Raw genomic sequence first — 12245 nt, 5'->3', positions numbered from 1 at the left:
ATTCCTGAGCCTTTTAACTGCTTATCTCCTTACATCTTCCTTCCCTCCTTACAGTCCCCTTCAAAAGATCTGGCAACACCTTAGTGTGCTGCAGTACCCTGCTTGATTCATAGATGTTTGGGTTGAAAGGGATCTCAGCAGATCATCGAGTCTGCTCCCCTGCCCTGGTCAGATGACCCCAGCCAGGTGCATGTCTAGCCTCCTTTTAAAGGCCCCCAAAGTAAGGGAGAGCACCCCCTCCCTTGGAAGCCCATTCCAGATTCTGGCAACCCTTACCATAAAGAAGTTTTTCCTGATATCTATCCTAAACCTGCTCTCTGTCAGTTTGTGGCTATTGTTCCAAGGGGTGCCCTGGTAAACGGAGCATCTCCTATTCCTCGCTGCCCACCCTCCCTCAATAAATTTGTAGGTGGCCACAAGATCATCTCTCAGCCTTGTCTTGTGGAGGCTGAAGAGATCCAGGGCCCTCAATCTGTCCTTGTAGGGCTTTGCCTGCAGGCCCCTAACCATACGAGTGGCTCTCCTCTGAACCCTTCCGAGGTTATCCACATCCCTCTTGAAGTGTGGTGCCCAAAACTGAATGCAGTACTCCAACTGTGGTTTGACCAGTGCCGCATAGAGGGGAAGTATTTCCTCCCTAGACCTGTTTGTCATGCACCTGCTAAAGCATGATAAAGTGTGGTTAGCTTTACTGATCACTTCATCACATTGACACCAAGATGAACATGAGTTGTCAACAATGACTCTGAGATCCCTTTCTGCTGCTGAGAAGGTCCTCTCCCTCCCCTAGCCTGCAAGTGTGCTGGTGATTCCTTCTCCCTCGGTGCAGCACTTTGCACTTGTCTTCATTGAACTGCATCCTATTCTGTTCTGCCCACTTTTCCAACCTGTCCAGATCTGCCTGGATTTGTTCCCTACCCTCTAGTGTGGTAACTTTACCCCATAATTTGGTATCATCTGTGAATTTGGACAGAGCGTTCTCCACACCCTCATCCAAATCACTGATGAAGACATTGAACAGCACCAGTCCAAGGACCAAGCCTTGTGGGACTCCACTGCCCACATCTTTCCAAGTCGATACTGACCCATCCACCACCACTCTCTGGGTGCGACCCCATAGCCAATTTGCCACCCACCTGACTGTAATCATCTACGTCACAACTGCTCAGTTTATTTATGAGAATAAGATGAGATACTGTATCAAAGGCCTTCTTAAAATCCAAATACATGACATCTACCTCGATTCCTGCATCCAGGCATTTTGGGTCCTGGTCATAAAAAGAAACAAGGTTAGTCAGGCAGGATCTACATGCTATGAATCTGTGCTGGCTGCCCTTCAGCATTGTTTTATTCTGCTGGACTCCCACAGATATGATCCTTAATAATTTTTTCAGAGTTTTCCCAAGGATAGAGGTGAGACTGACCAGTCTATAGTTACCTGGATCCTCCTAACTAGGCTATAGTTACCTGAATTTGAAAATCACTGGATTTGATTATATGCAGAAGCAAGAAACTATCATGTGGAATAAGAGATTTGGCAAGTAAAGGCTGAAATTTGAGAGCCTCAGAGGGAGAGAAACTGAAAAGTCATAAAGCAGTGATGATTTATGGTCTTCTCCTGGGAAGACAAGAGTTAAGGTTTGATGAAGAGGCGGTGATGTCAGGTGGCAGTAAAAATCTGAGATTGTGCTTTGACAATACCAGTAATTCTGTGTGTGTTCATAGATTCAGATTGTTAGGGGCTGGAAGGGACCTTGTAGATCATGGGGTCCAGTCCCCCTGCACTAGGCAGGAAAAGACAACTCGGGTCAAGTGACCTCAGCGAGGTGACTGTCCAATCTCCTTTTGAAGATTTCTGGAGTAGGTGACTACACCACCACTGGAGGGAGTTTATTCCACAGTCTGGACACCCTGACTGGGAAGGAGTTTTTCCTGGAATTGAGCCTGAAGTGGCCTTCCAGGAGTTTGTATCCATTGTTCATGGTCTTCCCCAGGGGTGCCCTAGTGAACAGCTGTTCACCGAGTCCTTGATGTACTCACCTGATGTAGCGGTAACCCACTACCAAGTCCCCTCTCAGCCTTCTCTTCTGTAGGCTGAAGAGGCCCAAATCCCTCAGCTTCTGCTTGTATGGCTTGTCTTTCAAGACCCTGATCATACGAGTGGCTCTTCTCTGGACCCTCTCAAGTTTTTCCATGTTCTTGTTGAAGTGCGGAGCCCAGAACTGGATGCAGAACTGCAGCTGCAATCTCACCAGTGTGGAGTACAGTGGGAGTATCACTTCCTTAGTTTTGCATGAGATGCAATGGTTAATGCATGCCAGCGTGTTGTTTGCTCTTCAGGCCACAGCATTGCACTACCAGCTCCATTCATGCAATGGTTGATCACTACTCCTAGGCCCCTTTCAGTCATGGTGCAAGTCAAACTGTCACCACCGAGCCTGTAGGTATGTTGAGGATTGTTTGCCCCCACCTTACACTTCTGAGTGTTGAAATTCATCTGGTTCCGGTCTGCCCATTTCTCAAGCCTATCCAGGTCCACCAGTAGTTACAACCTATCTTCTGGCATGACTGCACCCCCCATAACTTGGTGTCATCTGCAAACTTGGCCAGCGAGCTTTTCACCCTCGCATCCAAATCTTTGATGAAGATGTTGAAAAGCACTGGTTCAAGTATGGGCCTGTGAGGTACACCACTGGCCACTTCTCACCATGATGACACAGATCCATTCATGAGAATTCTCTGGGTCCTATCATGCAGCCAGTTTCCCACCCACTGAACTGTTGAGCAGTTAAGCCCACAATCTTCCAATTTTTCCGCAAGGATATTGTGGGATACTAGATCAAAAGGCTTTTGGAAGTCTAGGTATATAATGTTGACCTTCTCTCCCATGTCCAGGTGGTGAGAGACCTGTTCATAGAAGGAGATGAAATTGGTAAGACGAGACCTACCTGCGATGAAGCCATGCTGGCTGTCATTCAGAATCTTACCCTCAATGAGCATATCGCACATAGATTCTTTAATGAGCTTTTCCAGGATTTTCCCTGGGGTGGAGGTTAGGCTGATTGGCCTATAGTTGCCTGGGTCCTCCCTCTTCCCCTTCTTGATGATGGACACAATGTTGGCCCTCTTCTAGTCCTCAGGGATTTCCCCTGTGTGCCATGATTTCTGAAAGAGTTTGCCAGGGGTTCCGCAATGACCTCAGCCAGCTCCATCAGCACTCTCAGGTGAAGTCCATCTGGTCCTGCTGACTTATGTCTAGCTTTTCTAGTTGGTTTTGCACCAGCTCAGCATCCAGAGTGGGAAGGCTATCATTCCCACCATTCCCCCTGTGATCCTTATCTTGCTTGTCTTTCCCCTTGGTCTGGTGAAATACCAAAGCAAAGTGGACATTCCATTCAGTTTTTTTCCTGAGTGTCCATTACTAGCTGTCCCGAGGTATTAAGCAGGGGCCCAACACTTCCATTTGTTTTCCTTCTGCTCCTACATACCTAAAGAAGGACTTCTTATTGTCCTCAACTCCCTTGGCTAACTTAAACTCAGTCGCCGCCTTAGCTTTCCTAATCATTTCCCTACTAGTTTGGACCACTATTGTAGTGCAGGCCACTGTTGTATAGTCCTCCTTGCAGACTGTCCCTAGCTTCCATTGTGCGTATGCCTCTCTTCTTTTTCAAGAAGACCGTGATGTCCCTATTGAGCCAGGAGGGCTTGCTAGCCCTTCTGCTACCTTTCCTTTTCATGGGAACGGTTTTCTTTTGTGCTTCAAGGATTGTGTCCTTGAGGAATGACCACTCTTCGTTTACCCCATTTGCCTTCTGTCCCTGGTCCCACATCACTTCCCCTACTAATGCCCTGAGCCTGTTGAAGTCAGCATTTTTTAAGTCCAGGACTTCAATCCTGCTAGTTGATTTGTCAACCTTGAGGCAGACAGTGAACCTGATGAGCTCATGGTCACTGTTGACCAGGTTACCCTCAATGTTCAGGGCACACACCAGATCATCTCCTTTGGCCAAGACCAAGTCTAGGAGAGTGGTACCTCCGGTTGGCCCTTGCACTTCCTGGGTCAGAAAGAGCGCCTCAATTACAGTTAAGAAGCTACATGACTGATATGACCTAGCTGAGTTCCTCCCAATCTATGTCCAGGTAATTGAAGTCGCCAATTACAACCAAGTCCCTTGCATGCATGGCCTCTGCCAGTTCTTGAGAGAACTCCAGATCAAGCTCCTCTCCTTGGTTCAGTGGCCTGTAGTAAATGCCCACAGTTAAGTCTCTCTCACTCCCCCTCTGCACCCCCCACCCACCCTGAAGCTTGACCCAGAGGGTTTCAAGCTGCTTATCTTTGAAGCCAGTGTCAGCCTCCAGAGAGGTGTACTGCTCCCTCACATAGAGAACTAACCCTCTGCATTTTCTCCCTGCTGGGTCCCTTCTGTGCAGGGTGTAACCTTCTATGGCTATGCTCCAATCATGCGAGGAGTCCCACCAGGGCTCCGTGATCCCTACCAGGTCATATTGCCCACTGGAGAGCAGGAAGGCTAGCTCCTCCTGCTTGTTCCCTATGCTCTTGGCATTGGTGTACAGGCAGCTGAGGCCCCCAACTGACATCCTCAATGTTCTGAGACTCTGTGGGAGAACTGTTCCATTAGCATTTTCTAAAACTGTTATCTTAGTGTCCTCCATATGGGAGCTTTCCTGTGTGCCAGTCCCCAGGCATGCTGTACTTGGAGTTTCCCTGTCCCCCAGAAGTCAGTTTAAAGCCCTGTCTAGTGATCAGCCATCCTGGTTGACAACAGGGACTTACCCCTCCATTTGAGGTGGATGCTGTCTCATCCCAGCAGTCCTCTCTACCTGAAGTGCATCCTGTGGTCGAGAAAACTGAAGCCCTCGCAGTTCAAGGGAAAGGTGGATAGCTAAACACACGTAGGCTAGGGACAGACATTCAAAAAGACTGAGCCTGAATTGATTAATTCTTTGCGTGTTAGTCTAAATTGACTAGGCTGAATCAGTTTGTAAGTGTAAAGCCATCCCTTCTGGACTGAAAAAATACAGGCACATGCCTGCAGTGGCTCAGGCCACAAGCCGGGAGGGGCGGGGGGAGGTGCTAGAGCAGCCCTCCCTGTTGCACTTAGAAAATGGGTTTTTAAACCTAGTGCTCTGAGAATTGACACACCACTCAGTTGATGAATAGCAGAAAGGCTTGTTTTAATCACTTCCAACAAGTTACAAAACTAAATAACAGAAAAAGATTCTTTCTCAATATAAAACAAGCTGTTAGTATTATCTTACCTATACAGAGATCTTTACCCAATGTAGGCAAGAAGCAGTTCTTGTACAGCCTCAAAGCACAGGTGCTTCACTTGTTGGCTGGGTGGCAGGATGGCTTCTTGGTCTGGGCTGCACACATCTTACTAGCAAATCTGCTTAGTTTTTAAACTATTTAATTGTATAGCTTCAAAGCATTTTTCCTTGATGGTTGGCCTATTTTAGAGTCTGAACAAACAGGGAGGAAAAGGTTGATCATCATATCACAACTGTTAATTGCGAATCGGGGTGACCTCCCCAGGCCCCATGCTTTGGGGGCAGCCCCTCCTGCAGGGCCCGCCTAGTGCTGGTGACTCCACGCTACCACTGGCTTCACGTCCAGCTGCTCACCCCACCTCCGCTGCCGCTACTGCCAGCTTCTTCACGTCCGAGCCCCACACCCTGCTAGGATTGTCTCTGCTTAAAGGCATTGGTTACGAGACATGTTTTGGGGTATTTGTTTATTAATGGGGCAAATTTGCAATAGCTTATACTGGTAATGGTCTGTTTACCAAACTTCAGACACACACTGACTGGTTGAGACACTTACACATTGGATGCCTGTTTTGGTCAATGGGAGGACATGATGTACAGAACATCCTCCCTATATTCAATGCACTTTTTACAGGTTTCTCATAAGATGCATATTTAGCCTTTTGTTTTGCTTAGCTGCTAGGTCAGTTGAAATGCATATGTAGTCACCTGGCTTTCACTGGCTCAGCCTTTTCTTGCTTTCTTAGGTACACACATGTGATGAGTGGGTCAAGTCTCTGCCAACAATTTTAACCACCTTTATTATTTTATGGCATGGGTCTGGTCTTGGGTACCACAAGAATTCCACCATCTTGACAACTAATGGGTTGCAAGCCATTAGCAGAGTTTGATTGTCTTGTGGCAGTCTTGTTACCACAATCCAGTTTTGCCCCTGCCATTGTCTTGTCTTGTACACTGTCCAAGCTTTCACAATTTTCATATGCAACATTCCACAGTGCTGAGCTGAGGGGAGCATGGCCAGGCCCTGATAGGACGCTCTGATTAGGGAGGGGTGTCATTCCCCCTCCCCCCCCCTTGATAACAGCATTTATCAGCTCTGTTATCAGCATTTAGCACCCCATCAGAAAGCAAAGCCTAGTTCAAGCTTTTCATAAACAATTTTTCCAAGAAGGGGCATTACCAGCTACCTGTTGATTAACTCCAAAAAGCCCTAAGTTCTGCCTTATGCAGAAACCTCTCAGTATTAGCTAGCATACCACATGCTGGCTACTGTCTGTGCTGTGGAGGGAGGGAAGCCAGGCAGATGCTGCTGTGTCTGCCAGTCTTTGCCGGAGCTCCAGCAAGGGAGCAGAGGGGAGGGGCTGGCCCAGCTCTCTGGAGTAGCCCAGCCCCGAGAGCATGCCAGGATGCTGAGGGACTCTGATTTAACTCAAACCATTAAGGGGTCTAGGACAGACATTGCAGAAACCATTTTGACCCAAATCAGTTAAGTCAACCAGGTTTATCTCAAACCAGTTTTAGCCTCTTTCAAATGGGTTTATGTGCACTGAATATCTGTTACAGGTTTAAACCAGTTTCTGACCACTTAAACCGGTTTATGTGTAATGTCTGTCCCTAGCCATGGAAGCTCAAAGGATTAGAAGGGGGAAGTGACCACACAACAGGGAGGAAGGATGTGTGAAGTTCAAATATTTTTGAGGCCACGGGAGATGTCAATTTTTCTGTAATGGTAGGAAGCGAAGGTGTCAAAGTCTGCAGAGGGTAAAGAAAGGGCATGGTATGCTGGCTAGTATTCTGAAGTACTCCAGAAAAAGTGGAGGGTCTGACGGTGCCACTCGCACAGCTGAAGTAGAAGTGGTTTTTTGGTTCCTCCAGAAAAAGTGCTGCCAGGATTGGGTGGTTTGAAAATAGAGCTTTCTTAGAGCTCTTCAGAATGGCTTGCCAGAGTGCTAACAGCAGCATTTAACCAAGTGGAGGCATGCTGATACTATGGGCAAGAGGAGGAGACAAGGCAGAGTTAGATAACTGGACACCTCTTGCACTATTAAACAGACTAGATGTGCCAACATTCCTACATCTCGTGAAATTGAGTGCTGGGAATGGAAGGCTGGTTGCAGATGTATCAGATTTATAAGAGGCATGTGAACCTGAGCCATGAGGCCGGTGGAATGGGGCAGTGATCCCCCATAGAACATAGAAGTGGAGGGCTGATTGCAGAGGGAAGCAGTGAAGAGATTTTTGGATGGGTGGTAATAAAGGCCAGTTGCCAAATTACCTAGTCACAAGGTGTAAACATTTGCTATTGTGAGGTATACAGTGGGAAGATGTGGGAGATAGTCCCAGAAGTGTGTTTTATTAGCAAATATTGGAATGTGGAGTGTACCAGCCTCTCCAAGTCCAAGGTTGTTTAGACAATGGTGTGTGGTTACAGGTTCTGGCACTTTTAAAGTCTTAGAGTGCCAGCTAAATACAAAGAAACTGTATGACGTGATGCATGGCAAACAAGCCATTAAGGACATTTGGAAGACTCTGCCCAAATGGGAGCAGATGTATCCAAAGACAAAATCGTGCCCCAAAGGAGCTGAAAGCTTTTGAACATTGCCCTTCAGACTGTCCATAGGCAAGGGAAGTGAGGGAAGGGATGGCAGGCTTTTTGGATGCACCTGTGTTATCAGAACAAAATTGGTTTCAGGGGACCTTTGCCAATTATTCAGGCACAATGTTTAAGCCATGGAGCGGTGTGACACTCTCTGTTCCAGCAGTTCTCAACAAGGGTGTGATGGAATCTAGGGTGCCTGCAGATCCTTTCAAGGGTGCTGTGGGATGCCATGCAATGTTAGCCCTGTTAAGTGAGCAAGCATGATTTACAAGTTAAATGCAGAGATTTCAAATAGGAATCTGTAGTGCTGCCGTAGTGTGTCTTTCTGAGTTCTTTTGCAACAGAATTGTTCCGCCATTTTTCTGTAGTCAGAAAACAAGTGAAAATTAAGAGCTGGCATTTTCCAATGGGTGTCTTCAGCCTAATGAAGGGTGCCTTGAATCTAAAAAAGATTGAGAACCACTGCTCTATTTGATTGATATTGTTTAACTTTCCTGTGGAAAGCAATATGTGATTTGATTGCGTGGTTCCAAGTAGGAGACACCAGAGGAGGAAACTTCTAGTATTTGTGATGAACTCTTTTATATTGGAAGAGAAGAGGAAGTGAGGTGCAGAGAGAAAATTATTTGGTGATGGAGAGTTATATAAGGTGATGTTTTATTTGGAAGGCACAATGTTTTGTTAGGCTTAAGAGAAAGGTATAGTAAGAACAGGATGGCTTTTATGATCCAATGGTATAACTGAAAGAAATATAGCTGGGGCAGAATACAGCTGTCAAAGGAGCCATGAAAGTGCCTAGGGTGTGTCTACACCATGTCCCCAGCCCTCCTGAGGCATATCACTCCCCAAACAAGCAGCACCCATATGCTGTGCCAAATTTAACAATGAGGCAGTGAAATCACCCTGAGGCGTGCCTACGCTAGCCTTCTCAAGCACACTGGGGGTATAGGTATCAAGAACAGTGGTAGGTGTGCCCACAGAGCAACTTCACTGCCTCATATCCTGCTTTGACACATATGAGCAGGTGCAGGTGTGTAGGAGTGACCCTCCTCAGGAGCACTGGAGACAAGGTGTATACATCCCCCCACCAAAGTGCACAATTAAAATTGGAGCCTTGTTCTATTAGATTCTGTGCATATCTGTAACAGGGGGAGAGCTCCTTCTGCCAAAGACTCTTCACAATCTAAATAGACCCAAAAAAAAAGCACGGAGAAATTCTTTGTCCAGTCAGAAAGGTATCCCTTTTCAAATAGAGGCGTGCGTCTTATACAGCACTGGAAAAGGGATTATGTTTAATGTTTCGTAGTCTCATAACCCAGACCCTTAATGCAAGCATTAAGTATTCTGTGGGAGTTAGCTGAAATTAAAAAGCCTGTTCCAGTGTTATATATGGTCTTTCCCCCATATTTATAACACTACAAGAGTTTATTGTAAAGTGCAGAATATAGAAATATTGAGTTCCTCTCTGGAGTAAGCCAACACCTCTAAGGAAATATATACACGGTTCCAAAATGAAGCTCTCAAAGGCAGGGAACACCAAAGTTATGGCTGACTGCTATGTTAATGTGACCCCTCATGCATATGCTTTATGATACATGGTTATAGTCAATGCACAGAATGGACAGTGGGCAGCCAGTCGGTCTTTTTTCTTTTTCCTTTAGCTATTCAATGGGTGGTCTCATCTCCCTTTTTCTTTTCTTTTCTTTTTTTTTTTAACTATATATTATTCTGACTCTGCTCAAAAGACAAAACTATTAATTTTTCTCCTGGTATTTCCCTCATGCTTCAGATTCATATTTTTCTACAAGAAAAGAGGTGTTATTTCTATTTTACTGAAGTGCAAAGCGATTAGGGTTTAAAAAATAATTCTGAGTATTCTGTTTGAGGTACTCAAGCCCCAAATTTTCAAAGTACTTGACTTTGTATAGTAGCTAAACATGTTCAAAGCACGGCCTTCATTGGCTTCAGTTGCAGTTGGGAATCCTCAGTGCTTCCTCTTCCACTCAGTCCCAGATGAGATGGAACATGCAATTAATGGCCACCTAAGAAAGCTTTGGTTATAAGTGACTTGCCTTGGATGATATATAAGAAGTCTCTAGCAGAGTGGAATTTTTCATTCTTTCTTTTAATATAGCCATCACACCAAGAAATAGGTCACCAAGTGACATGATGCATTTGATGTGGATCAGACATTTTAAAAGAAATTGTTTTCAAGAGAGATCATTTAAAAAAAAAAGTTTCCTTCTATAATTTATTCCGAATGTTCCCTTTCCATTGACTAGAGATGATTACTTCTAGGTGGAAAATGACTTTCTATTAGAAAAACAATAATACAAGAAAGTTTGGTGTAAAGGAGAAAAAAAGCTGGCAAAAGAATCCACCATGTTTCTCCGCTAAGACTGAGGGAAAGGAAAATCCCTTAGGCCAAAACATAATGCCAGTCCATCTAACTGCAATAGTTTAATTACTAATAAATACTACAATTACTGTGAAAGTCAGCACTAATTTAACCAAGACTGTTGGCTTTACTGTGTAACTAGCACTGCTTGGCAGTGCAGAGCCTGCCAATAACTGCATTTCTTAAGGAAATTAATGCAGATTTTTTTTTTCCTCTAACGAGTTCCCTTTATTTTTCCTGCCGTGCCATTTCCCTTTTGAAAGGCACGGCAGGATTCTCCCTTATCAAGACTTGGACTGAACAAATCGTGGAGATGTGAAAAGTGCTCAGTTCAGGAGTGAACGTGCATTAACCTTCTCGCAAAATGTAGCTTTCCCCCCTGAAGACCTGAGCAAGGATTTGGCTTTGGGAATTATTCTTGCCTTGCTGTCTTCACTCCAGCTTTAACAAAGCTTGAACAATGGCTAGTCTCTGTATCAGTAGGACTCTCGGTATTTGAATTGCTTCCAAAAAAAATCCCTGTCCTGGGCTGCTTCTCCGTGCAAGGGGTTGGCATTCACAGTCCAAAATCTCCCCTCCATTTCACCTGTGTCCTCATGGTAAAGGGCACTTTAAAGTCCCTCTGACAGTGAATGAGCCCTAGTTAAATATTTCAAGAACTTCTTTACATGGCTTCCTCTGATGCATATACTGTTGGGACATCTGTCTTCTCTACTAATAAAGTAGTCTAGATTTAAAATGAACTTCATTGGATTGCTTTGAAACTATAGGCACATATGGCTCATAATTAGCTGGATATCTCTTATAGTTAAATGATTTTTTCCCCTCCCCTCTCTCTCTTTCTCTCGCCCATTCGCATCCATAATAGACGCAAACAAAGTTCCAATTGTTCCCTGTTGCGGGACATTATGTGCCTGAATAAATGGATGTTGGCTGTGTCTACATGGATTTGCCATATGGCTACAAAGGCCAGAAGAATAGGGGCAGTGTGCTTTGTGATGGGAATAAGAAGAAGGCAGTGCCAAGCTGGGTGGAGCAGGGAAGGCTGAAGGAGAAGCAGGGCTACACACCTTCCAAATGATACCCTGGGTGTGGGGTGGCAGAAATAAAGATCCTCCTCAAATAAAAAAGCCGCCCTAACATCCCCTCTCATACCTGCTCTTGCACTCTCCCATACTATTGCTCTCGTGCCCGCTTGCTTGCTTGTGCTCTTGTGCTTGCTTGCTCACTCTTATGCTTGCACTCACTCGTTTTCGCTCTTGCTATTGCACTTGCTCGCTCTTACATGCTGGCTTGCTCTCGTGCTCGCTGGCCCGCTCTCTTGCTCGCTCACTTTTGCGCGTGCTTGCTCGCTCTCTTGCACCTTTCTCCCAAAAAGAAGAGCAAGTCATTGAAAGCGAGGAACTCTTCCAGACTTTAGTGTTTATCAAATGGGGGTGGGAGGTGAGGGGAAGGGCTGATGGGAGCTGGGCAGGCTCTGGGGTTCCCGGGGTGAATCTTTCACTGCAGACGGTCCCATTATGAGTCAGGGGCCCAGACAATGCGAGTCCCAAAGGCACCTGCTTCCATGAAAGCAAGAGAAAAGCCCGTAAATCCTGGAGGACTCAGCTGCCTCCCTCCCTCTCTCTCGGCATTGTCGGCTTCCCTAAGAAAGGGAAAGGCTATTTCTCTGCCCCCCCAGCCCCCTCCTCTTCCAAAACAAGATCGTTTTGAGTCGGCGCCCACTGAGCCGCGGGGCAGGAAATCCTGCGGCTCCGCTGAAGCGGCGGGATCGCGCGGTGGGGATCAAGGCTGCTCCGATGGGCAGGGGCAGCTTCAAGGCACTTTTAAACCGCGGCAGTGCAGAGAGAAGGGGGGGCCTGGGGGAAGTCCTGCGAGGAGGCCGGGGGTGTTTGAGGGGAAGGGGGCAGAGGGACCCTCGGCTCGCGGCCGCTCTCTCCGGCTCGCCTTCAGCGCAAC

The sequence above is a fragment of the Alligator sinensis genome, unplaced genomic scaffold (genome assembly GCF_000455745.1).
Source record: "Alligator sinensis unplaced genomic scaffold, ASM45574v1 scaffold983_1, whole genome shotgun sequence".
NCBI classification, from domain to species: Eukaryota; Metazoa; Chordata; order Crocodylia; family Alligatoridae; genus Alligator; species Alligator sinensis.
This window is presented reverse-complemented; position numbering follows the sequence as displayed.